This window comes from Corvus moneduloides, chromosome 8 (genome assembly GCF_009650955.1).
Source record: "Corvus moneduloides isolate bCorMon1 chromosome 8, bCorMon1.pri, whole genome shotgun sequence".
Taxonomy (NCBI): Eukaryota; Metazoa; Chordata; class Aves; order Passeriformes; family Corvidae; genus Corvus; species Corvus moneduloides.
Genome location: NC_045483.1, coordinates 24,459,168 through 24,486,678, shown reverse-complemented (window position 1 = coordinate 24,486,678; position 27,511 = coordinate 24,459,168). Strand labels below are relative to the sequence as shown.

The 27,511-nt window shown below is 40.3% G+C and overlaps 1 protein-coding gene across 9 annotated transcripts in view; it reads right to left on the bottom strand.

The window, feature by feature from the left end:
* Window positions 1-27,511, bottom strand: part of ZMIZ1 (zinc finger MIZ-type containing 1) — a 293,828-nt gene that overhangs the window by 72,184 nt on the left and 194,133 nt on the right. The window contains exon 1 of one of the 9 annotated variants that reach the window (XM_032115727.1): window positions 19,350-19,499. The exons of 7 other annotated variants lie outside the window; for them this stretch is intronic. The gene's annotated coding sequence lies outside the window, so the exon portion shown is untranslated. Of the gene's footprint in view, window positions 1-18,763; window positions 19,000-19,349; window positions 19,500-27,511 lie in introns of those variants that run through there. One more of the 9 variants, XM_032115728.1, reaches the window with a different exon arrangement.

Genomic DNA, 27,511 nt, shown 5'->3' with positions numbered 1-27,511 from the left:
ACTTTCAAGCTATCTATCATTATATTTTTTAAATAATAAAAACAAATAGAAAAACACAGAAAGTGTGCTTTGGGGAAAAGCCAGTTGTAGCAAAAGTTGCTTTGTCTGTGAGTCCAAAAATACAGCTTCACTCACTCACAAGAGAAACTATTCATGGACAGAAAGAACACTGCATAATTTGTAGGTCTTTGCAGGGTTCCCCCCTCTCCACCCCAAGACTCCCTTTTCCTAGAAACAGCATGAGCCAGACAGAGCTTTTTGCCCCTCTACCAGTCTTGAATATTTTAGGTCTTGTGTGAGTGAATCGTAAAGAACTGTGACACAAAGTTCAGTTTAACCAACTGCCAAACAGGAAAGCACTCATTACTTGTTTAAAAGCATCCTTTGTGCAAATGACTACAGTAGAGCATGATGAATTAAAAAAAAAAAAAAAAAAAAAAAAAAAAAAAAAATACCACACAGGCAACATGACCAGAGTCCATCTATCCAGCACAGTGCAAACAGCAGGCAGACAATACTGTCTACTTCAGCTGCTTTCTCAAACTGACCTTCTTGCTTATGAAGCCTGGTACCATGTTTATAAAAACAGAGCACAGGGGCAGACAGCTGACTTGCACTAGAATGTCAGCAGAACCCCTGCTTTTATTTTGCCTGCAAGGCTTTTATTGCTGACATGAAACCTGAGTCTTATGAACAAGATATTTGAAAAGCTTGTTCAAGGAGAGGTGGACCAATTAATATCTGTTAATTTCAGCAGTTACAGCACCAGACTAGAGCTCCATGAATTTAATTTACCATGTGCTTTACAATTACAGAGGATGTAAGTTAATTGCACTCTGCACTGGCAACAGGAACAAGAAGTTCTGTCCATCATAGTGCAGAGTTTAGCCCATTGCTTTCTTGAACAGAGAAACACCTGAGGTGTGCCCAGTCCCACCTTAAAGGGTTTCAGATCAGTTAACTGAAAACATGGAAGTGACCATACGAGAGGCAAACCAGCTCGGTTCTTTGAAGGTGTCAGTGAAGACAGGCCTGAAGAGAAGCTTGTTCGTGTAAGTCAAATGCCCTTTTGAAGAGCCTCGGACAACCACCCTAGCAACAGACTCTACCGAAGCCTGGTGGTCATGGGATCTGCAGCAAACTGTGCTGTCTGCCCCTTGGAACTGCTTAACAGAAACACAAATAGAACCAAAAGTCGTGAATATGGCAAATGATTAACAGGCGATGGGGGATCACATCAAAAATGAAAGGCGTTTAATGCATTCATCCAATCTCTGGGAAGAGTTTAACAGTAAGATGACAGAGTTGCAAATGGCACATTTCTGGGTTAAAAAAAGACAACGTGGGGGGGGGGAAGGGGTATGGACAAGTGGATGTCACACTACATTTTGTTTTGATGAAGACGACCATTTGTACAAGGTTAAAATACAAGTGGGTTTTAAATCTGTACAACCTTTCAGGATAAGGGCACAGCACTCTAAAAACTATACAAAATCATCAACATATGATAATGAATAGAAATATGGGACATAAGAAGGAAATTACAATAGTACTTTAATTACTGCTACTCAAGTCAAAGGCTCATTGTTCAATGAAATAATAGTATGGTTTTGGTTTTTCTGTCTTAAAAAGCTAAGCAAACAATTAAAAGATTCAGAGATCAGCAAACACAACTGAAGAAGCACAAAGACTCCTGATTGAGTAAATGGTAAAAAACTACATTATTAATAAAACAAACACCAAACATCATGGAAACGTTACACTTGACAAAAGTGTATGTTACAAGTATTCAGAAAATAATACACATTTTTTACTACTGCTAGTTTTTTTTCCCTCACAGAGTCAAGTGTATTGAAATCCCTATTGCAAAGTATTCATGAAGCTAAGAACAGAGTGGAAGTCAGAGTAAAATTAAGCATTTATATGTACACATGCTCACTGACACTGGAAAATACAAATGACATAAATGGACATTAAGCATTAGTTCTTGTTCTTAGAAGTATAGCAAGTTTCATACATTTGTCACCTGTGACATCCAAGATCAAAGGTGCAAGAAAAAAAGAGTAATTTTTTGAAATGTAGGTTACTAACTTCAAAAAAGACCCAGCAATTTTTCTTACCTAATGATTCTATTCAATGTTTACCTCCCCAATGAAAGCAACACACATAAACTTCATGTATTAGTTAAAAACTGAACAGACTTAGCCAAAAAAAAAAAAAAAAAGTGACAAAGTGGAAAATCAAGATTAGCAAACTGAAGGCGAGAAAATAAGAACTGAATCATACAAGCCTCATGCCTATACAAAGCACTGGAGCAGTGCGTTTTAAATCAATCTGTTCATCCTAGGCAATATGTATACTGGGACAATTATTTGTTTTTGTTTCTCCAATGTTTAGTCACCATAAAAACCCTCTACAGAAAAACAGCTTGTGCTTTATAGTTCTAATGAAGCTCATAAAAAATTAATAGAATGTGAAGAAGGAAACACGATGATGCACAGAGATCATATGGCCAAAAGACAAGAAGTATGTGCAGGTCACATTGATAATATGCTTATCTTATGTTTGCATCGAAGGCAGCATTTGAAACCTAAAGGCTGAATTATAAAATGCATATCAGGGGTTAGCTATCTAAAATGCACATGAATTGCAGAGAATGTATTCAAGTTTCTATATTCTAGGGAACGGGAGAAACAAGTACAAGAAAATGAACTCCCCTGGTGAAATCTTGAGTGTGCTCAGAAGAATGGCGAAACCAACATCAATTGCTGCAAGGATAGGATTTCATCTGTTAAAAATTCCATTTACTTTTCTAGGGCCATGGATGTTGACCTTGCCCTCTCCATCACATGACAACAACCCTTTGGTTTCTGGGGAGAGTCGAAGTTTCAGACCTGTGTCAGGCTTTCAGCCCCACTCCGCACCTCCAGGCCCACATGAAAACGCTTCCCATGGTGGGCATTAGGACTTGAGCAGGCCACTCAACCACTGCAGCTCATCAAGGTGGATAGACCAGTGCAGAGCTTACTCCTGTCCCTTACCCTGGAAAACCCAAGTGGGTTATAAAGGAGACAATCCTGCAAATTTGCTATAGAGTCTTCTCAGCTCACCTGGGATTTCCCTATATTCTCCCAGCAAACTTACATAGGATTGCTCTTTCAAAATCGTCTTGAACTGGGCCAGTAGAACTATTTTCTGTCTTCTTAGCAACAAATGCCAAGGTTGCTAAGGTTTGCTTAGGCTAAATTGTGTTCCGATGTCTTACTTATGATGCACTACTTCCTCCTGGTACCTTAAGAAGAAGTGTAAATACACAAGCAGCAGCAACAAATCAGATTAAAAACAGTATTGGAGAATGCAGTTCAGAACTGTGTTTGATTCATAAATCCTTAGCTTACAATATCAATGTGAGAATCAAACTCTGATAAGCAATTCTAAAAAGGCTTTTTTAAGGTTCCTCATTTATCCTTCTTAATCTTAAGACTGCCTGTTCTAAAACACATTATGAGAATAGGAAACTATTGTGAACTGATGTTCATTAACACCAAAGGGTGGGGAATAAAGAAATCAGGTGCAGGTAGCAAATAATGAGAATCCCATTCACGTTTAAGAGCTGTGTTTGTTCATAACTAGATGTGGTAGACTGCTGACTAGGAAAAGGAAGAAGATGATCAGACATAATAGTAGGCATTGTTTTCAAAGATGCTCTTCTCTAAAAAAACAATAACCTTCTAAAATTCACAATTCAGGATAAAATTGAAAACAAAGAACTCCTCCCTGACAGGGGAAACTACATCCCTCCACTGCATACACTGACACATTCCCAGTATCTTTTTGAATAAAGTATGTGCAACTCAACAATATATCTTGCTATAAAGTATCTGTCTACATGATTACATTCCAGCTGCCATTTCTTTGTAATTTAATGCTAATTCCTTTATGTTTATATTTGATGCTTTTAATACTATTGTTTTCTAAGGCATTTCAAAAAAGTATTTACCTCAATGAGTCTGTACGGATGGAATTAAATTAAACAAAACAAAAACAGTTGCATGAGCCTCTCTGCTGTCGACACTGACTAGCCTGTCTACAAAACTAATCTGCAACACTCCTCAAGTATATTAGTAAGCAACAGGCAAGTTGCTAAGCTCAAAAAGGATGCAATTACAAACACTAATGAGTCATAAGAAGACAGATAGAAACTAAAATTGTAAGTTGATTAAAGATACCCTTCCATTGACAGGAACAGTGAAAGCAACTGTGCAGCATGTACTAACCCACAAACTGGTTAAGACTACTGGTGTCAAGATCAATCATTTGAGTCTTGTTCCAAATCATTCTTCTGCTTATGCCATTTTGCTATTTACATCTGTCCTAACTATTATATACCTGTTTATTTAAAGAAAAAGAGCATATGGCGCTAGACACACTGAGACAGCAAATGCAGACTAATGGGTACAGCTGTCACGCAGCAAAGTCAGGCAGGTACAACCGCCCATCTGCCTTTGCACACACAGCAACCAGAACATTGACCAGCCCCTTCCCTGAGCAAGAGAGAAATCTTGAAAACCTGTGCTCAAAATTGAGACAAAATGCTGGTATCTCTTTGTACACCAGTTCTTCATAGGTTTTGTTAGCTGAACTTTTCAAAGTAAGTCATAAACACTCTTGGCAAGTATAAGCTTGTAAAGCAAAAAGCACATCTGAACTTCACTATTGCTACTACACACTTTATTTTCCCTTCACTTGTACCTAATATCTTCTTCAACTTAAGGAGTTCTTCCTCAGCCTAACATCAGATTCAGGTGTGTTGCCTGCCACTGTTGGAATATTGGCCTTTTGTTCCTGTGCTCGTGGACTTCAGCTATCCTTCTTATGTTTTGGATGTTACAACTCTTCAGCTGTCTTTATTCTGAAATTGGATTACTAGCAGCAGCTTTAGTTATGCAGCCCAAAAGGAGCACACATCATCTTTCTTGCTGACAGACACAACCTTTCTGCAGAGAGAAAACACACTATCTCTGGGGGAAGGAGTGCAGGGAGAGTCATGTCAGTAAAGCAGTGTGCAGAGATCAGGACCACTACACTGGTTACTTGTAACAGTCCCAGTCCCCAGTGCATTTCACCCAAGCTGAGCTTTTTGTAGGATTGCAGCTGTTAAAGTTTTGCCTGAACTTACATTATCCCACTTTCTCTGTTCCAATGGAAACAGAAACTTTTAGTAGTCATTAATAGAAATTAAAGAATTCAGTTCGTGATTAACAGCTGAATTCTACAATTACTGAAACCAAATTACTGAATTGTTTTTACTTTAAATTTTTACTGCAATAAACCAGCATGCAGATGAAAACACAATTCATTTTCAAATGGAAAAACTACCTAGAGCAATATAATCAAAGTAACCTGCACTGTGGCCTGCTGCCTGCACGTACACAGTGCACAGGAGCAGGTGAGAACTGACACATGTTACACTTCTGAGTTCAGCACAGGCTTCCTCAGGTAGGGAAAGGACACTGTTCTGCCAACAAGCTCCACATGGGAACCAGTTTTAGCCCCACCTTGGGTAAGACATTGGATTCACTGAACTATAACATCAACAGTCAATTCCTGCTGGATTAACAAGACATTCAGAGAGGCTAAACATGAAATTCCAGACAAGTGATTATCAAATGCTAGAAATAATTATCACACCTAAAGTGCTAGAATATGGAGAGATGTCTCATGTTATTGTCATTTGATCCAAAATACTGGTCTATTTGTCAAAACCTAAAAGATAAGGAAAAAAAGAAAAGAAGCAATCACATTTCTACAGAAGCAAATCAACACGGAAAAAGAAGACCATCAGCAATACTATCTTTACACAGCTCTTTCAAACACAGTTAAAGACCATTTGGCTGGAAAAAATGGACCACATCAATTTTGGTGTAAAAGGCATAACTGCATTTTAATTCATTTACAAAAAGCTTACAGATGTGGTTTAGACAGGAGTTGCTCAAGTTGCAAATATGCCTTGCTCTGGCAAGTCTCAATTTTTTTCCAAAGGGTAGGTCACTGCACAGAAGGACAAAAAAAAGAAAAACCAACCAAGCAGCCTTGGGAATACATGAAAAACACTTTTCACTCAGAGCTGGAACTGAATATTTTTATACTGAAACCAGGCTAAACTGCTTCTTCAGGAAATTATCAAAGGCAAGAAAGCTGAGGTTACTGAAAGAAAAAGAGGGGTTGGGGATGCATTTGGTCAAGAGTTTTGGGCAACTGTAAATTCAGTGAATATGAAAGATGTTGCTGTCAATAAAGTCAAACCCACTTAAATTGAGTTAATAATTTTTTTGATAGTCCTTTGAACCTGAAACTCAGGATGAAACTCAGGATGGGATCAAGTCCTCCTGGACTGAAACCTATGAATTACATACAGGTCTGTGCCAGACTGATCCTAAAAACCCCTGTCAAGGAGTAAAGCTGTATTTATGTATTTCCATAATGCTCAGAAGACTCTCTTGAGTGAGTGAGTAACATTTTGGTGTAGTTCAAGTGATTGCCAGTCTTTTTAAAAGCCAGACTTTCTTTCTCCCTACAGAATTTGTAGAAAAGGCAGGTTTACCATTATTCATGGATGATCCATGAGAAAGAAAAATGATGCTACGGGCAAGGCAACTGTTTCAGAGAGATATACTGAAGTATATCTGAGAGACACTCTTCGGAAATAAATTTGTTAGAAAACACACCTTAACAACCTTGTAAGTTACCATTTTCATGGTAACAACGCTGACTAACAAAACACACGGTCCCAGTCTGTATGCACAGTATCAGACAGCAACAGAGCATTGGCCAGAAAACAGCACCTAGTGAAAACGTTAGAAAATTCAAACAAGCAGGAAGAGATAGTTACTTCCAGGAGCATGGCTCTTGCCTCTTCCATTCCTTGTGACCATTTCCATGGATATTCTGCCAGCACAACAGCCCTCAAAAAGTTTGATTTGTGCACCTACTGTAAATATGGTTTGTATCAGCAAAGAAAAGTGATCTTGCTACTTTATAGCTTATGCTGATTCCTTGAGTGAAACAAGCAGCATCAGCAAAACACCATTTTTATTGTAGAACTATACCTATTCTAGCATTTTTGCCTGTGTTGAGGGTTGTAAATAAGCGCAGTCCTTAATGGCATTTCCACGCACACACAAGTTTTACATGCAGATCTTGCTCCAAGTGATCTCATCCTCACTCCACAAAACTCCTTATCATTTGTACCTTAACATATTTCCTCAAGGTTTCAGAGAAATCACTGAAATCAAGTAATAAACTATCTCCAAAAAAGTACATGCCTTTCACATCACATAAAATGGAAATTCAGTGGAGGGCAGATAAATTTTCAGAGCTCAGTCTATAAAAAGGGAAGCATATGCAGTTCTGTGGAAAAACGTGAAGGAGTGGTGTAAGGCAGGCAGAAGTTACCAGTCCAATGGCTAATTTCTAGTGATTGAAGTTTAACTTGAATTTATGGTGTCAGTAATTCTGTAACTATAAGAGAATTGTTGACGTGGTAGCCTTTTCTTTCCCTCCATTTTTCCTCTTTTCCCTTATTTACAGGTGTGTTAAATCAGAACACAGGTCTATTCTATTTCCTGCACAGATGGAACTATCTTCCTGCTTTTAAGAGAGAAATTACTGTTACTGGAAGAAATCTGATTACAGATTATTTCACTGCTTGAGTCACTACTTGTATGTAGATGTTACTACTCATGCAGTATGAAACATAATCTTCAATCTCTAGAGTAATTATGAAGAAAAAGGAGAGTTAAGGACAGACCACAAATATCTTGATCATCAATGAAATCTGCAGGAGAAGCTTCTGGAGAGAACCACTTAGATATTTTTTCCCCTCTTGGATCCTTTGATACATCCAACACTGATCTCAAAACAGATGACAAAAACAATGAAAATACATATGGGAAAACTCAGCTGTAGACTCCAGTTTTAGATGGTGACAACTGGTAACATTTCTTTAAAATGCCTCAGTCTGTTAACAATCTAAAGCCCTCTGAAGAAGACTTTGAAAAATTTGCCAAATACTATGAGTGAAATTGTACAACAGCTTGAAATGGCATTAATTAGAAGGGTGGTTCATGGTGGTTCCATTGATAGAAAATTGAGAGCCACAATCAGCCTTCGGTTTAAAGGTAACAAGCACTATCTAAAGCAAGATTTTAGAAAAATTATCGGCTGTTTGACAGGCTTTGTGAAGATCAACAAATACAGAGACACTTCAGTGTAAAGACAATGAATAATAAATATTACTTTCACACTAAGACATTAACTTCCATATTGCAGTCAGACAGACATTTTGACAGTCAAAATACTGCACAAACACAGGCACAGAAGCAAAATGTTAGGGGAAAGTGCTGTTATGTAAACACAGAGCTGAAAGTAGGCAGAACTGAGCTGCAGAGGCAATACTCAGGCTACTACTTAGGACTCCACTGAAACAAGAAATGTTGAACTCTCATACACACACAATTGTTTTATGATCAGCCTCTGCTTCATTCAAATAAATTCCCTCATTTCAATCTGCCTTGGGTCACCCTGATGCCTTTTGCAATTTGTACATCCTTGAAACTGATGAGATGGCTGGAAAATCAAATGCCTATTTCAAGTGAAGTGTCTGTCACCCATCCATTATTTCGAATGACTCGGCCTAAGTCTGAGTGTTCATATGGGTTAGGCACGTGTGCTCTCACTCAGGAGACATACAACTGAGAAGCAGGATGCTCAAAGTAAACAAACTGGAAACAGAAACCATTGCAACTGGGAATCAACACTGAGGATTAAATAACTTATACATGACAGAGGTCCCATTATTCAGTGCATCAGCTTTGCTTCACTTGACACCAAGAAGAACACAGCAGAGAATCAGGACTGGTGAATCTGGCCACTGTGGAAAGCTGCTTGTCTGACTGCATAAACTGTTTTCCTTGCTGTTTACTAAAAATTTATTTAAAAATAGGTATCTGATGTCTTTGCAATCCAGCTAAATAAACCACAGTAAGTACTGAAAGAAGACATTCATTGCTGCTCCTTCTTTTCACACCATTGTCACATCTTTGCCATGACAGTAGAAATAACAACAGTTCAGGTCCTTCCTCTTAGAACAGCTAGACAACCCTTAAAACATTAATTTCCCAGGAGGCAGAAAGAATCCCAAATTTTCATGAACAGGCAGTTGCTGCCTGAGATGGGTCCTTCTCCCCTCCCTCCACTAAGAAACAACTGTAATCTACTTTGCACCCTTCCAAAATGCTGTGGACAATTTCATTCAGAAAGAACAGTCATTCACGTCTCACACTCATATCCCAAGACAAGCACAGAAAAAATAGAAATACCTCTCTTGCTACCACAGGCTCATCATTTTTGCATCTGCTAGCAACAACTGATGAGATCATTCACTGGACTGTCACCAAGTAAAAATATTAGCCATCAATACACTCAAGTTCTTGGATCAGAAGAGACAGCCTACCTCATCACACCAAGCCTGATGACTGGTTTCATTCCTACATCTCCATTTCTTCTGCTTAGTAGTAGCTGTCCTGGGAGGTTCTTGAGATTTGTACACCAAAAAAGAGAAATACACCTGTAGGAAGGTCAGGATTTCAGAGCATTCCAACTCAGGATTTAGTACTGAGTGCAATTGCTCTAAAAAATGTAACAGGAGTTACTTTTTGTGGGGGATGGGTATTTGTCTATTTGTCCTCCTTACTCAAGAGGCCAATTTATTTCAGATCTATCCCAATTAATGTCACCTCGGAAAACCTAAACTATTTTTAAAAATTAATTTTATTTATGGGGCTAATGCCTGCATGCAGTTTAGCAGCAGGAAACACTTTTTTTTTTACCTTGCTTGATTATGCTATATGAGAAGAGTGAAAATGTAAAAAACCCCAAAACTGCTGCAATAAAAGGGCTTTTCCTTGCAAAAGAAATGGCTGCTGTGTGTTTCCCTCTATCACTTATGTAATAAGTCTCAAACAAGACAGCATTTTATTTGCTTTATTTTGGAATAGCATTTTATTGGCTTTATTCTCTTTCCTCACCTTGCATCACCCTGCTGGAGGTAAGAAATGGAGTCAGCATGGCACTACTTCAGAAGCCAAAGTTGCATCACTCCTCAAAAACAAAACTGTGTTAAAAATGTGCAGTAACTTAAAGAAAGGGCTCACATACAACCAATTCACAAGGACAGGAAACTGCTATGAAGCGAGGCTCAGGAATCAGGCTCAGATAAGGTGACTTGCCAAAGGTGGCTCCAGGCTGCGTGTGACACGCTCGAACTGCCTCCTCTACGGCATGTTTCAATTTCTATTAGATATGATACACGTAGTATCTCTCTGCTAATTAACTTGAGGTGTTAATGACCACCAGGCACTGTGTCATAATCATAGGAAAACCACTTTCAGCATTTTCACAGGTAACTGAAAACTAACTAGTAAAAGGTAAACCATCTCAAAATCCAGTACTATCCTCTGCTCAGGATAAAGCACAAAGGTGGTAAATAAGAGTAACTGCAGTGTTACTGTCCTTCCCACACTCACTCTGCAGAGGACATTCATTTCCAGAGGTGTCAGTTCAGCACCTTCTGTGAGCACTTTGTTGAGCCCAACCTCCCTCAAAGCAAGCCTGACATTGCCTCCTGACTTGTGCCAGCCCTCTGCACACTGACTAAGGCACATAACAAAGTATCCTTATTCCCTTACTTAAAGGAACAAGTTCCCACAGAAATATCTGCAGAGTTTAATCTACAAGTGCAAGAGAGTGGAAAAAAAAAAAAAAAGGTGTCTGGGACAGAACTGAAGAGACTCCTCATAAAGATGCCAAAGAAATAAATTTTTTTCCTCTCTTTGCCCACCCCCAGTTCTAGAAGTATTAATAGGAAGTAAAAACAAAACAAGCAAGTAAAACCACTTCAACCAGGTCAAATGCGTGTTGAAGCGAAGGCAAGAAACCACTTAAAGCTCTCACAGGATTATAAGCTCCTTTGACAGGTCTGATAATTTTAAAGGCCTAATTCCATTACAGTATCTGGCAGCCTGCAAGGGCACATTTTACTAACCACAGACCACCAGGTCATAATAGATGTTGACAGAAAACATTAAAGGTTAAGTAGATGTAAGACCATAAAACATTTGAAGCTGCACAGTGCCAGCAGTGTTAACTAGCAACCATGGAGCTGTTTGAGATGAGAAAAAAATGGTTGAGTCTTGTCCCCACCTGCAGTCTCAGGCAGCCCTAGCAGAATCAGATGGCCAGGATGGCCAGTACAGGCCATGCTCCCATGACATGAAAATCCTTTTGGCTGTGTCAAAGTCCAAATTTCCTATCTTACCTAAACCTCAGAGTGCAAGATCAAATTAATTGAACTTTAGAAAACATAGCCACACAATAGATTTCGCTAGTCCTCTTCATCTGGCAAACACAGTGAGCAGCTGCAGCTGGCAGCAGTGGTCGTGCCATGGAGCAGCAGGGCTGGAGGCATCCTGGCAGCTGAGGTCAGGCAACCTGCAATTGCCTCTGTGCAACAGTGGAGCACTCTTGACATGGAAAAGTAGTGCTCAGATTCTTACTGTGATGAAGATCTAAGCCAGCAGCTAAAACTATTTAGCAAGAAACAATAATTTTTCCTTCAATACCCCACAAAACTTATTCAAGCACCACAAGGTAACCACTGCAGATGGCAATGCTCACTTCAACTCCCCCTGAGAGTATGCAACTTACACATGCAGTTAAAACTCCAACATGTAATTTGGATTGCTCACTCTTGAAAGGTGCCTAGATACAACAATGGCCATAATCACAGAGTTAATCTTATTTCAGCCACTAAATATGAAATCTAATATTTGACATTCCAAACTAGCGGAAAGGAAGGTAGTGCACAGATCATTGCCTGTGTGCATGGAAGAGGCTTGAAAGCTGCTCTCTTCTGCATACTGTCTTTCTACAAGGCACTATGAGAATATACACAAATCTGCTTTTTCTCTTCTCTGTGCAGAAGTGCTCCCCCGAATGACATCTATCTGGATAATAAATTGCCAATACCAACAACAATTAAATTAGAAGCAGTTCAATATGTAAGGGGGTGGGAGCTGACTACTGACCAAATCTGACATACAAATAGCCTGCTAATTTGTCAGCAAGCCAAAATAAATGGAATGGGCTGGCTACAGGTGCAGGTAAACGCCTCAGAAATAGACATCAATAAATCATTTAGCTCTCTATAACGTTTTAGATTACAGTCATTTAACAAGAAGGACATTTTTGCCTTTGCAACATGATTCATGAGTGCTTCAAGCGAGTCATTTAGAGTCAGCACTTAAGATGGGACTTTAAAACTTCCATTTTTTGATCTCCTATAACCTACTCTTAACTTAGCAAAAATTATAAACTGTATCTTCTGTTCTGCTTATCGCAAAATACAAAATCCGAGATTATGGGGTATTGCACAGTAACAATCAACTAACTCTCCAAAGTCCCAAACTCTCTCTGTGAGAGAATTACTCCCCCTGGTATTTTTTGCAGATGTAGAGACAAAGAGGAAGTTTGCTGAATGTCAGGCAAGGCAGACAGTCAACATCCTAGTCTTACTAGATGTGTCTCCATAGAAGGATGGAAAGAGTGGGTTATCACATATTAAATGTGTTCCTTACAAGTAAAAATCCCTTGGTCCTCATAATTTTCCATCTCAATTACTTCTTCAAAAATCCAGCCTGCGAATAACTGTTCTGTCTGCTCAAAGACCATCGGCGGGGCTGTGATTCTATCAAAATAATACAAGGTGTAACAAACAATAACAGACAGAAGCTTAACTGCATGTTATAAAGAAGGTCAGTCTTGTACTAAAACCAGAAACGCAAAATACACAAGGACCATCTATGTTTCTATTCTGCAAAGATCTTAAAAGTAGATTTACAAGTTGTAAAGTAATTTAGTAAAAAAATGTAAATCTTCTGTTCCTAATGGACTAAGACTATATATAAACTTGCATGAATGTTTCTGCTTCTAACCTGATTCTACGGCAGCTTTGGTCTAATGAAGCATACTTCTTGACAGACACAAATTACTTCAAGGACCTCCCACGTAAATCAGCCAATTAAGGAATTATAGTATTTCAACCCCAAGGAATAGTTAGAAAACATATATAGCCATTTGGAAAGTGGGCTGAAACGGGCCATTTAACAGTACTTGTCTATGTGCAAGACGACTGGTTTCTAAGTTTCTTCCAGACTAACCTCCCAATTGCCCTGTTGCTAGAAAAACGTAGGAATGAAAAGGCATATGAGAACATGAAGAACTGGTGGTTATTTCTAAAAATATGGCATTTTCTTACACCTAGCATAGGAGGAGTTCTTACACACAACTTCACATGACAGCCATGCACACTGCCGAACATGCATTGAAAATTAGAGCTAACAGCCAAATGAGGACAGAACCCCAGTTGAACACCATAGTTCACTAAGGTGCTCCAAAAGGTACTGAAAAACACAACCAGTGTGACACAATTCTGCAGAATATCTGTCTGAGTGGGAAATCTGGAGTTAAAACTACTGACAGCAGCAAAATGAGAAGGCTGAGAAGTATCCGCAGCAGACCCCGTTAACAGAACCAGGGAGACCTACAAGCTGCTCAAGGCAGTCAAGTAACAGCCTGTGATCAATAGAAGCAAATACTGCTGGCAGATCAAGCAGGATCAAGACTACATAAGCCACTGAAATCTGTATGAATAAGTAAATCATGACAGGCTCCTCTGAAAGCCATGCGGTTAGGATGATGCTTGAAAACCTCAACTTTCTGAAACAGTTGGATAGTGTCAGTAGATAAGACAGTAAAAGTACTGTTAACACCCTTCTTTCAAGTCTGGCCTAGAATATGGATAAGTAAGTAGCACTAAGTGGCGAAACACCCCCCCTCCCCCAGTATTTTTTCTTTTCCTACTACATACTAATGCGAAAACAAGGTTGTTAATAAATGTTAAATACATTAAACCAAAAAAGAAAACACCTGGTCAGTAAAACTGGTTAGCATAGCTAACTGAGAACTGAAGGGAGTCCTGTGACAAACTCCTGTTAGCTCTCCCTGCTACCTTCTTAGGCTTGACTAAGAAAAGGTAGCCAAGAATAAGTAGAAGAGTGCTTTCCATGAGAATCCCAGTTCTTCCCATCTGCCCTAATTCTGCTTCTACTGAAGCTCTACTCGCTTTATTTGTAACTAAGTTAGGTCCGAATGATTTTGAAAATCCAGTACAAGTAGTTTCAATGATGAGATCATGACAGAATGAACCTCTCCAGGTACAATAACACTATATTCAAATAGCATTCTAACAAGCTTGGATAAACCAACAATTGTGGGATTTTGTCTGCTTCCAGGATGTCAACAAAGACACTGAGTCCAGCCTGCTTGCCTCCTGAAATCTAATTTAATAGACGCAAGGGGCACTGAGGAGGGACAAAGAGCACCAACTACTTACAACAAAATGCAGTTTGAGGACTAGAAGTTTATAAACAAACATTAAGGGTTATTCATCAAACTGTTGAGAGCTGTACTTCAATTATAATGAACAACAAGAATTAGGAGCTTAGCTGGCTGTCTGAACATTTTATTGGTACTAATAAAAGACAACTGAGAACAAAATTAACTTTTTTTTATGAAATAGGTAAAACTGTCATTGGTTGCACTGGATTACTGTCAACAGAATGATCCCCAACAAGCTAAGTCTCAGGATTAGTAACACACTCCAGAGAATGCAAGATATTTAAGAATGATCCAGGTCAAGAACTGAAGAAATGTATAGTATTTATTAGAGGTGGGCTGAGTGGCAGTCTTCCACACTACTGAAGTAATTATTGTCCCAATGTCACTAATTTTTTTTTATAACTACACTTTGTCTTGATTTTAAGGAGAAAATTCTTCAAGCAACTTCCAATTAACAATAGAAATAAAAAACCTGTCTGTGTTCTTTCTGGGTTTCTCTTGCTTCCTTACTGAATTGTCAGTGAAAGCCAGACTGGCTGGCTGCTTTCTCCCTCATGATGAATGGATACGCACTCTTCCCCATGCCTTGAAAGCCATTACTGCTTTGCTTTACTGTGCATTGGTGTACCTCTCATAATTAGTGAAACAGCCACTCCATTTGAAGGCTAGCTCCTCATTTTATGTGCTGCTTTAAAAGGCTTTGTTCAGTAACTTCAAATTGTTCTGATATTGAAGAAGCTGATTTCATAAAACAACTTTTATATACCAAAACATTGTTTTGCTTCAGCATTTTAGAACCAGGTATACCCCATAGGAATTTTGGTTCCTATCCTGCTGTTAGAAGAGCCAAATGATATTAACTTAATATATTCTTTCAAGAGTGTTAACTTTTAGCTATTTTTAATTAATTTTTTTGTTTGTTTTGGTTACTTCAAAGAAACAATCAGTAACACCACACTACAGTGAAACAGATGTCATGTCTAGTGGGTTTTTTTCACAGAACTTTCTGGTTTCTTCTGGAAAGGCAGTACAAGGAAAACAAACTCCAGGAAATTTAGCGGACAGGCAGTGGCGTCATTGATTTTTTTGAAACCCCTCCAGATATGTCTCTGTTGTATCCCACAAGGTACCAGAGGTAGCGAACCTTCCTCTCGGCCTGCACAGCTGTCCACACGCCAGCAAGGCTTCTGAGACTTCGCTTAGATCACCCAGCTCTAGCTTGCATAGCTCTGAACTACAGTGCAGCAATAGCTGAGCAATGCTGGGAGGAAGCCACTTCTCCTCACTTTTTTTTTCCTTGAGCAAAAACCTTGCTGTCCAGCTGCTTACAAGCAGTTTCATGGCAGTCTGTAAGGAGCAGCTTCTTCTGTTTGTTCCACCCAAGAGAAAACAGAAGTTCCCCTTGCCAGAGCAGCCCCAGAGGAAGATATTTCCTGTGGCACTATCTGTTCTCAAACTGAGAGGAACCAAACCAGAGAGCATCTTCACTGACATCTCTGGAACATCATTTTAACAATGTTCCACATGATAATGTTTTGGGTTTATTTGTTTTCTGCTGGTTAGCTCCTTCCCTGATTAACTCTTTTGATATTATTTAATATAATCTACAGTCTACTCTTTTGTTATATGAGAAAAAAAGTTACAATTGTACAATCCCCTAGTGTGACAGTTTCCTGTTGGCTTCACTCTAATGATTTTTGGTTTCTGTTGATCAGCAATATCCCTTTTGCTGGTGTAATTGTCATGAGAAAGCAGCCTCGCATTGTCACAGTCCCAGTGACAACTGAGGATAACGCGGGCACTTTTGTGTCCTCAGCTTACCTCATGACATAGAAAAAACACTATTCTCTTGTCTTAGTTACACATCTTGTAATTGCAGGGGCTTGGGGCATTGGTTTCAGAGACTCTCTCGAACTAATTGCTGTAGTAACTCTTACGGCAACAGCAAGCCTGTTTTGCTAGTCTATTCTCTCTAAACTATCTCACTGTAATTAATACAGCACCTGTTACTACAACAACAAATTGTTTATTAATTGAGCCTAAGTATCCTCTATTTTTCTCACATCGTTGGTTTGCATGCTCTGCTTCTTTGCTGTGTAACCAATAGCTGTCCCCTGTCCACTACATGTGGACAAGCTTCCTTGGCTGTTCCTGGAGCATCCATCCAGCATAAGGGCCCCAGAAATAAATGCTACTTTCAGCACAAGTAATACCAAGAGCGCATGTGTTTCACTGAAATATCAACACAGCAACATTTCAGCCAGGATCACAGAGACATTGACATGCACAGAGTTGACATTTGTACCCATTCTATTACTATCTACACAAGATTAAAGGCTTATGACTACGTTTCAAACCTCTCTTATGATCAGTGTTTTCAATTGCTAACATAAAACTGTACCTTGCTCATTCACATGACTTCTTTACTAGTGAAATTTCACTGCATTTGCAGATGTACTTCCCCAGGGATTTTCTGATTGCTCCTCCAGAAAGGGGTAAAGGTGGGGCAGATGGGAATCAAATCTTTGTTAAGTAGTTTTTTAAATCAAACTTCGACCACAAATTTGAAACTGAGCCTTTGGTAACACTCCTCTGTTCACTTAAACTGGAGCATGACTGACTGAGTTCTTCTGAAATAAATTTACATAAACCCAAACTTTTGTTCACAAGTTCCATTGCACTTTAGCTGCCATTTCAATTTAAATGCTAAGCAAAAAGAGGAACAAAATTCTGCTAAGCAGATTGGTGACAGCATGGAGGGACATATTTCTGCTCAACTCAGAGGAGCTTCCACTTTTATGCATGATTAGATGCTGATAATTACTTTGTTTCCAATATAACTGTAGTAACTTCTAACTTGAAGAAATACTACAGGAAATATTAGGCAGCGCAGAGCAATTCTAGTTGGATCTTAGTTTTATGTACTTCCATTTCCAAGTAGTGTTTCAGTCACTCTAATTGCTTTTCTTAGGTCACCCCAGCCTAATGACCTGGTTAGCTTAACTTGAGATATGACTTCTTGAAAGAAACTGTCTCCACAATAACTTTTCATTCCAAAATCTACAGATTTGCAGAATTAACATAATCTTCTACAGTATTATGAGCCAAGGTAAGCTGTCATAAATTTGGGTTCAATTTAACCAGTTCACCCCATGAAATGTCTACAGAGAGCTTTTATTTCATCAAAAGATGACAGAAGAGATTTTTATCTGGATCATATAACGGGCTCACCTGAACTCAGGACAAGCAGTTTGCATGACTGAAGTCACAACTTGTTTTGACAGTGGCTTTAGTGGACCCAGAATCACTGATGCTACTTTATGCAAAGTCTATTTTACATTACACAGCGATTTTACTGATTCAAAGAGCAGTTATCTACAATATGAAGCTCTCTTCCCCCAACAGACCGTGCTGTCAATATCTGAATTGCAAACACTGAAGCTGTATAGACCCTTTGGATTTTGTTTTTGGTGTACATTGATATATGCTATTTTACTCAGTTTTTAGATATTATTTGCATTAAGACAACTAACTAAACTAAACAATAAAACCAACGTCCCAAATTCCAGTCCAGCATCACTAGTTTGAAACTTTCTGAAAACTCCTTAAATCATATGCAAATTAAATAACCTTTTTAGTTTTTACACGGGAAAAGAATAAACAGCACACTTGTTACTACTCAACATGAGGGGCAAAAAACTTGTCAGCTGAATACCCGAGACCGTAATTGACACTAATACTACTTTGAGATCTTCTATGAAACCACTTGCCACAGACGTGAGTTCTGCATGGCAAGGTCTTTATAAAGACAGCAAAAATGAAATGGTGGCAGCAGTATTGTCACTGCTGTTTGCAGAACAGCTTGTCACGTTCTGACAGTGCCAGACAGGCTAAAGTTGCAGAAAAGGCCACTGCTAATTGCAGCTGCCTTTTGGTTTCATTACTGCAGATGCAGTAGCAGGCTTGCTGGCGAACGCCCGGGCTGAGCCGCGCGGCCAGGGCGGTGCGAGCCCCGCGCAGCAGCGGCGGCGGGCAGGGCGCGGGGTGCCCGGGCAGGGCAGAGCCGCTGCCATCGCTGACAGCCCCGCGGCCGCTCCCACAATGCACCCGCTCCCGCACCCACTCACGGCGGCACACGGACACATCCGCGCTCGCAGCGCTCACGGGCTCTCCCTGGGGCCAACGCGCACCGACACACGGCCCCGCTCTCACACGCGCGGCCCCCGCCCCCCCGGAACCAACTTACCCCCGAGTTACATCCCATTCACAAGCCTGGGCTTCCTCTGCCGCCCCTCCTCTGCGCGCCAGCCTCTGCTGCTGCAGAGAGGCCACATATGTCTGCAAACACTTCTAGGCAGAAACCAGCCAGTGCAGAACAAAGACAGCCGGGGTTGCCTTCATCTCAGCACAAGGCAGCCAGTAGCTATTTTCAAGCTTGTTCGCTCTCCCCCTCTAAGGGCACCCTGCTCTGTTTCTCCCTCTCTCTCTCCTCTTTGCCTGTCCAGCTACTGCACAACACACATCAATTATTCATTGCTTGTCTCCCGGTTTCCAGGCAAAACCAATCACAGATGGAGTCTTGCTAATGGGCTCATGCCGTACTTGCCAACAGGCTATTTGTGCTCAAGCTACAACCCTCTAGAGACAATAAAGAGAATCAGGTTAAGCTTTAAAACTTCACACGTACGCGAACAGACCTAAAACGGCGATAGACATGTAAGCATCCCTATGACATTGCTCAGGAGTACGTCTTCAGCATACAGCATGGCAGAAGGCTGCTGTAAATCTTCCGAAAGGGTTTTAAGAAAATCAAACACTCAGAAAAATCTCACCTCAGCTGCATGTTACTGATATTGATGGTTCTCTTTTCTGTCTCTAGTGATCCATGTCTTGCTTTCCCATTACACAGAGAGGTATGTCCTTCTCTCATACTCGTGCACGCACGCACACGCGCACACACACACACGCAGCCACAGCCACTTTGCCAGAAGGAAGAGAGAGAAAGAGAGGAGGAAAAAAAAAACCACCCAGGCAGCTCACATTTCAAACTTGCAAGGAGGGGTGGTGCTTAAAACGTTAGGACAAAGCCTCTGTCTCTGGCACCCAGCCAAAATACTGAAATAAATCCCCTCGATCAATTAATTGGAAGCAACACTTGTTCGAGCCCGCGTAACAAACCATTAAGGGCACCGGGGCTGAAAAGTCTTGAGATTTGGGAAATCTAATACCCTTGTTTCCCCCTACCCTGTTTGCTGAATGCTGTTGACTAAATCCATCAAACTAGTCATGCTAATTAGCGTCCAGGGCAGCCTCGGCGGCGGAGCAGCGCCCGGGGCGGGCGGCCCCCGCGGCCGGCAGTTTCCTTCCGGACCGGCCGCCGCCCCGCGCCGGGCGGGAGGTACCGGCGGGCCGGGCGGGAGGTACCGGCGGGCCGGGCCGGGCCGGGCCGGCGGGGGAGGTCGCTGGAGCGGCGGCGCCGGCTGCGGGCCCCGGGGCGCCCCAGCGCTCCCGCTCGGCGGAGCGGCGGGCGCCGTCCTTCCGCCGCCAGGGGAAACTGAGGCAGGCGGCCGGGGGCTGCGGGCTGCCACCGGAACCGCTGTCACCTGCGGGACAGCCTGGCCCGGACAGGTGTCTTGGGGCGTCTTTGCGAGTTCAGGTCTTCACCTTTGCCGGCCGCACACTGCTCCCAAGACATCACCCATTCCCGCGCCACTGCCAGTTCAGGGCTGCCCATGGAAGAGTTTTAAACAAGTTTCACATGTCCAGCTGTGCCTGTGGTGGTCAGCGTTTCAGCTGACAGTGCCGAAGGAAGAAAAACAAAAAAACAAAACCAACAAACAATCAAGCCCCAGGAAGCTAATGTGACAATTGTTTGCTCCCTCTCAAAGGGAAAACTGGCAGTTTAAGTTGTGGCCAGCCGAGCACCAGCCTTTTCCTGCCACCCTCCGCGATGCAGAGACACTTCCTTCCCCGCACAACCTGCACAAAGGCACCTCCACCTCTTAAAGGCGCACTCGGCCCTCTCGAAGTGAAGCAGCCGGCAAGTTCCAGCGAGAAACAAACAAACCAAAACAAACAAAATACAAATAATAATATGAAACTAATACTGTCTCTACTACAAAATTCCTTTCAGTGAAAAAATGGCCCCAGCTTCCCTTACCATGCTTAAAGTGACTTAACTGTGCTTTCCAAACACCTTAGCAGAGAGTCGGCAACATGACAGATCGGAGCAGCAAACTATCATAGACATCAAAGAGCAGCTCTTCTCTGAAAAATGATTCCACAAAAAAGCATTGTCAGATTTCATGTTCCTTTTTTTTTTTTTCCCCAGGGAATCCATTACAAACAGGTAAGAGTTATGTGTGCTCTCACTTAACTTCCACTCCTGACGTAGGATCTCAAGGTCAGCCTGTCAGACAGGGTTATTGCTTTCTCTCCACAGCCATCAGACCAAGCAGAACTGCAAACCAAATCCTCCACACTTTGTGCAATCTCAGAGCTGCACAAGTGTGGCTGAGGGAACACTTCATAACAACACAGCTGCTACAGGTGGTCCAGGACTCAGTGCTGGGCCAGCATCCATAGTGGACAGTCCCTACAGCCTCAGTAAGCCTTCAGCTAGGTCCTCATAGATGCAGGTGGACCCACGGGGCTGCTAGAACAAATTCTTACACAAAATGTAGTTTCCATTGCAGTTGGTCAAATTTGAGATTCAGTCATATGGAAGAAAAATACATAACCTTATACAGTTTTTTCACTGCCTTTCAGAGTAGACAGATGCTTTAAGGAGGTGTAAATTAAACAGCTAGATTGGCAGAATAGATAGTAAGAAGCACAAGTTTTAGGGGACTGTCAAAGCAATGAGAAGTATGTCAGTAATCTAAAACAAGGACCAAATTGCCCTGTCAATGGAACTGCACTGAGTTTAGACTTGGTGGATGTGAATGAAATTGATAATTGCTCTAATGCTACATGAATTCTTGACAGACACAGAATGAATATTTCTGTGCTTGTTTCAGGTTTTACTGCATTTACAGAAATTTCACAGTTCATAAACTATCATGGTGGTTTTTTTATTTTGAAAAAACACAAAAAGCAGCAACAAGAACATATCAGGTGGTTGTGAAGATATTGAGACTGGCTCCTTCCTCATACAAGCCTCAATTAAGTTATTTTCTGAGGGTGAAAAGTAATTTTATTTTTTCTGTATAGAAAACACATTCCCCAGGATCCTTTGTTTTTCTCTCTACCTACCATCGTAAGTAGTATCTCTTTGCAATTAAATTGCTCTTTCTAGTGTAATAGTGTAAGTTTCTCTTTTAAATCTGCCTGTCTTTTCAGAGGAAGTGGTTTAGAGTAGACAAATCACTTATCTAAAAATTATGTACTTACTTCTCCTTTGACAAATCTTCAGCAGGTTTCTAATCCCACCCTGCCACTTGAAATATCACTTTCTGTGAAGACATTTGAGTCACAGTTGTCAGAAGCATCAGGCTCTGTAGTTAAATGGATCAAATCACACTTCATAGCATGCAGTATTTTGAAGAAGGAGTGGTTTATCATTTGTAGAAATTAATCATAACCGTTTTTTCTCTAGGGCAAATTCCCAATCATTTTTAAAGATTATATGTTTAAACCCCTCTGACAGCAGTGTGTCAAATTACATCACAAGGAAGGTTATCTCAGGCAGTGATAACTATTAACACAACTCACTGAAGACATGTACTGCTGGGAGAAGCAGGTCCATACTGGGAGGCACCTTTTATATGCAGGGGTGGGAGAGCAGACTCTTTGGCCGTGCTTTGTGTGGCTCTGTTGAGGCCTCAGGGATCCCAGTGTCTGGGGGTGTGCCTGCTGCTGGCTGTTGTCCCAGCTCAGCCCCACAGGGGAGGGGAGACAGGGGTCAGGACATCTTTGAGTTCTACAGGGGGGAAAGAGGAGACACTTATTTGGACCACCTCTAGCTGATTAAGGAGAAGAGCTGGAAGATTTTCAGAGAAATCCCATTTATCTCAAAAAGGAGGCAATGTTTGTCTGTTTAACATACACTGTCAATGAGAAACAGTATTACCAACAGAAACTTTCCAAATCTCAATCCTGTCAGCCACCATTTGGCACAGAAGCAAACCACGTTCTTATGGTACTGCTCTTTTCTCTCCATGCCAAGACACCTCTCTGAAGGAGTGGAGTTTTAAGAAGTCAGAAGCCTGTCCTTAAGTTGCGATGATGCAACAGACATGCCCATGGAACACCGATTTTTTGTGGTGAACAAGATAATGATGTGAACACATTCATATGTTCAGGTGCCTTTGACTGCTCAACATAAATGGCATGATGCTTATCTTCAACTACTTCAAGTGAGGTAGCCGTTGGGCATAATTCTCACTTCTCTCCTGCCTTGCCCCTCTTTGGTGATATTGCAAACAATTAATCAAATAGATCAACACCTGTAATAAAGATGCAAACCATCAACAGCAAAAGAAGGAGAGGCTGCAGGGGGTGGAGATCAAATCACTCATTTGGATACTCCAGTATCAAGTAGACTGTAGAAGGGGGAACAGCATCATGTTCTACTGTAATATCATTGTGAGAGGTATGCTGAGAAAAGAGCAGACAAGTTGCTCAGAGAAAGAAAACATAAATGGGTAAGGAAAATCTCTTCAAGTAGCTGTAATAGTAGTTACTGCCCACTGAGTCATCATAAAATCCTTTAGCAATGCAAATTTTCTATGACCAAAGATTTAAAGGTTTATCTCAGGGACCAATCTTTATTCATTCAAGTTTTGCTGCACTGCTGAACACAGCAGGGTAGTCCCTTACAATATTTGTCTAGAGCAGATTATTTGCCCAAGAATTAGTTCCCTGGATATGTATATATTTTATTATTGATTCAAAGGATTCAAAAAACTCTTTAAAAGGCTTACAATCACATAGTTGAAATACACAGAATACACGGATCAGTGGCCTTGTCGATTTTTCCTAATGTTTCACAGTAGGTTGAGTCAGTTGAAGCTGTTATAAATCTAAGGGCTGCATCCCAGTAAAAAACCAACCTTGTACTTGAAAAAATAAAAATTAAAATCCTTTGACTCTGCATCAAGTGTCTTTCATGCATAACCCATTTTTACATAATCAAATAAACTCATTCCAAAAAGAGGTGTGAAAGGAAAACCCAGTATTTAAAAGGAAATTTTAAAAAAGACCCTTTCACATGATTAAGTCCTATCCTGTTTAAGTAAGGGATTGCTACATTGCAGAGAATTCTATGACTAAGGTACATACCCTTTGATCACCTTCTGCATTAGGCTTTATAAAACAAAGGTAGGGAAGTTACAAAATGTAATAACACAGCATCTCCTTTTTTTTCTGCTGCCCATGACCGCTGTTTGCTTGTAGCCCTTGGTAAGGAAATGTTTTGATGAACCCTCTGATCTGAACTCCACACCTGGAAACACCAAACGCTGTTTTGGATGCACACAGCAATTGGACCAAAACACTCAAAATCTTCTGAAAGAGACTTATGCCCTCTTTAACTTTCAAGACCGTGGAAACAGTCACGTTCTTGTTACCCCATTACAAAACAATACTCCTTCAAGCCTCTGCAGAGACTCAGGCTAGACCTTCAAACACCTCTGTCAATTGCCAAAATATTTGGAAAAGGAGATCTATCTTAAGTCCATCTAATAATGTTGCAATTTTCTAGTATCTATTTCCTTCATTCTTTCTTTTGATTAAATGTCTTTGCCATGTGCATAAAACCAAGATGATCTACAAAATTACAATGCAAAAAAACCACTCAGAACTATAGAGTGAAGTCATTCCTTATGTTTGTATCTTTGGTTCTCTTCCCAGCTATACTTTCACAGAAAACTGAGAAGCAAAAGTAACCAAAGCATGCAGAAATAAAGAACAAAGGAAGAATACCAAGGAAAAAAATCACATCTGTGAGGTAGCATGGCAGTCAGAAGAGAGGCTTTACAGACCTAAGGTATCACAGTACTGATGGCATCAGCTCAGAGTTGTCCCCAGCACTATTTCACCTGCAGCAGAGCCACTGCAGCTGCTCCCCCCTCCCCCCTGACTTGTTCTTCAGGCAATTTTAAAGACAGATGCAACAAACCTCACCTGTGATGCTCTGCCCTTGTTTTAATATCTCTATTTTGCTACAAATACTAATGTATGTTTTACAAGCTGCTTTTCAGGACATGGGAGCTTCATTGTTTTTCCAACTTTTAGAAGCTTCTAGTGGAACTCCTTGGTAAACTGGAGCATGGCATAAATGGTTTTCTGTGCCTCTTTTGGTACCTGGGCTAGAGTTCATGATATCTCTTCTAGCAAATCAGAAAGAAATCAAAATTAACTGAAGTTCTTTGCATTCAACATCCATTTTTTCAGCATGATCAAGTGGATTTCTAAAACATCCATATTTTTCACTAAGTTTTGATTAAATATTTCTATACCACATCTTGCAAACTGCTTGATTGTCCTCATACAGTTTAGACATTTTTAGCCTTCTACCACTTTGGGGAAATATCTGATGAACCATTCTTTAGATTTCAAACAAATCTTTCAGCATTCATATGTTCTGCAAAGTACTAGAACTTTGTTACAACAAAGCAAGACTTTCAAATGCCATGAGGACTCCTACCTCTCTAAGAAAGTTTCAGTATACACTTCAATAAAACATTTTTTCTGCTGCTTTTCAAGATGGTTAAGAATATATTCTCCCTGAAAATATTTGGTTTTATTGAGCATATAGCAGAAGCCCCACCTCTGGCAAGCTATGAGTTAATTACAGCTAAGCTTTCTCTCTCCCTGATTAACTGTTCAAGGGGATAGGGAGGCAGCCCTGAAGACAGCAACTTAATCAGGTCTCTCTGAAAGAAGATAGAAAACTATTAGAACAGCAGCTTGTGAGGCTATGTAGAACTAATGGGGTGCAAAAGAGTAAATGAAACTGAAACTTGGAAAGTAGAAGCCCTGCTGGGGCTCCTGGACACTTCTTGGCATTGAAAATCCAGTCTGAGCCGTTTTGACTCTTCACAGTATTTTTCAGAAATATAAATTGTATGAATATTCCTCATTAAGATCTCAGAAGAATAAGCCCTCCATGAATGACTATTTTCCAGTGACTATTTTCCTTTATCTTTTCCTTCTAGGCCTTCATATCCAGTTGACACTTCTCCTTACCCCAGCCCCATCACAGCTGTGTGAGCAGCTGCTGCTCTGGTTTTCTGGCTCAATTTGAGTCATTGTCCCCTCTGCATGGGGACCCCTCTTGGTCCCATTTCACTGGGCTGCCTCTGATCCAAAAACGGGTTTGAGAGGAAACGTAGGCTATTTGTTTATATCCTTTTCATTATTAGTTTTTAAAAACAACCCACTAATATATGGAAGGTATCAGTTATGAGAAGGAATATGTGATACAAACATCTTAAGTGGGACATAAATGCAGTAAGAAAAGATGTAAAGAGAAGATATGTCCTTCATTACCTTCAGTATTTACATTCTATACATAGGAAAGTTCATGACAGAACTTTTTTTCTGTGCTACGAGTGAACTGTGAGAGCATTAAAATGAGAACGTTTAGGTGCAGCGGTTGGGGGGGGTTTATTTAAAAAGTCTATGAAAACAACACTGAATGTCAATTTATTCAAATCAGTTGTAGAGTGTAGAAAACCACAGTGTAGAAAGTGCATTCAGATGTTTAATGATGCCATATCAAACATATGAGGGTTATATAAATAATCAAATAGATAAAAGTCCAAAATTACAAATTAAAAGTTACAAATTGGTGGCTATGCATCACTGTCCTGGAAAGCTTCCATTCTGGAATACAAAGACATTCATCATTTGGAGGCCAGCTCATGCTTCTAGCTTTGTATTTAAACAACCCCATGTACCATTATCATACACTTTTTATATCAATCTGCCAGAAAGCCATACAGAGTTATTTTTAGCAGACTATGAGATAAAGTACAGTTTAGCTTGCAAAGTAGCCTAATAAGGAAAAATGCTCTTGGTGAAGACCAAATGCAGTCACTGTCACTCTTCCCCTCATACTCTAATCAATTTATAAGAGCATCCCTTAATTTTTCCCACTTACTGCATTAGCAACAGGATAGAACTAGAGGAAGACAAGCATTCTTTATAGTTTTCTCTATTTTGATAATCAAACATACAGTGACTGCAGAAAAATGGAATGGTCTGAAAAGAAAGTGGCTTTGCTCAGAGTCATTAAAGAAACCTCTTAGTAGACAATCATTTTAAGAGAAACAACAGCTTAACATCAGTTTTTGTTTTCAGAAACTGGCAAACTCAGGTCTTACTCAACTCCAAACACTTCAATGCCTCCAGGTATCAAAGCGGAGATAAAGGACTCTCAGGCAGTATTGGTATGCTTAAATACTAGCAAGACTCTTAAAACTAAAAAGTTCCCAAATCTACTAGATTACTTACAATCTGAGAAAAATACTCATTTTGACAGCTTATTACTAGGAGGAGGAGCTAGAGGGGGGTGATTCTGTAACAATTTATGAGAACAGCATTAAACCCAGCAAGTAACACAGCTTTCTATCTTTAGTAATTATTCATATACTTGTTCAGCTGATTATAAGTCGTAGCTCCAGGCTGTCTGCCTGCATTGCTAGGACACAGACAGCAACCTTTGCTAAATTGACTCCACTGGCTACGCTCACGCTGCAAGAGCTGTTTTCAAGGACAGATGTACAATGTTATATGGGTAAAGAGAGGAGCAAATTAAAGATGGGTGTTCTGTCAGGAAAAGGACTGAAGAACTTGTGTCAGCATTTCTCTACATTAATAGGACCTTAGATTTTTAACCCTTTACTACCTATTACTTAGGTTTAAGAAGGCCTTTCCTTCTTATATAGATGGCATAATTACATCTTCTCAAATAAAATAATGAAAATACAATAGTTAAGGACAAAATACAAGGGCATGCATGATAAATAACTGTATACCTACACATGGA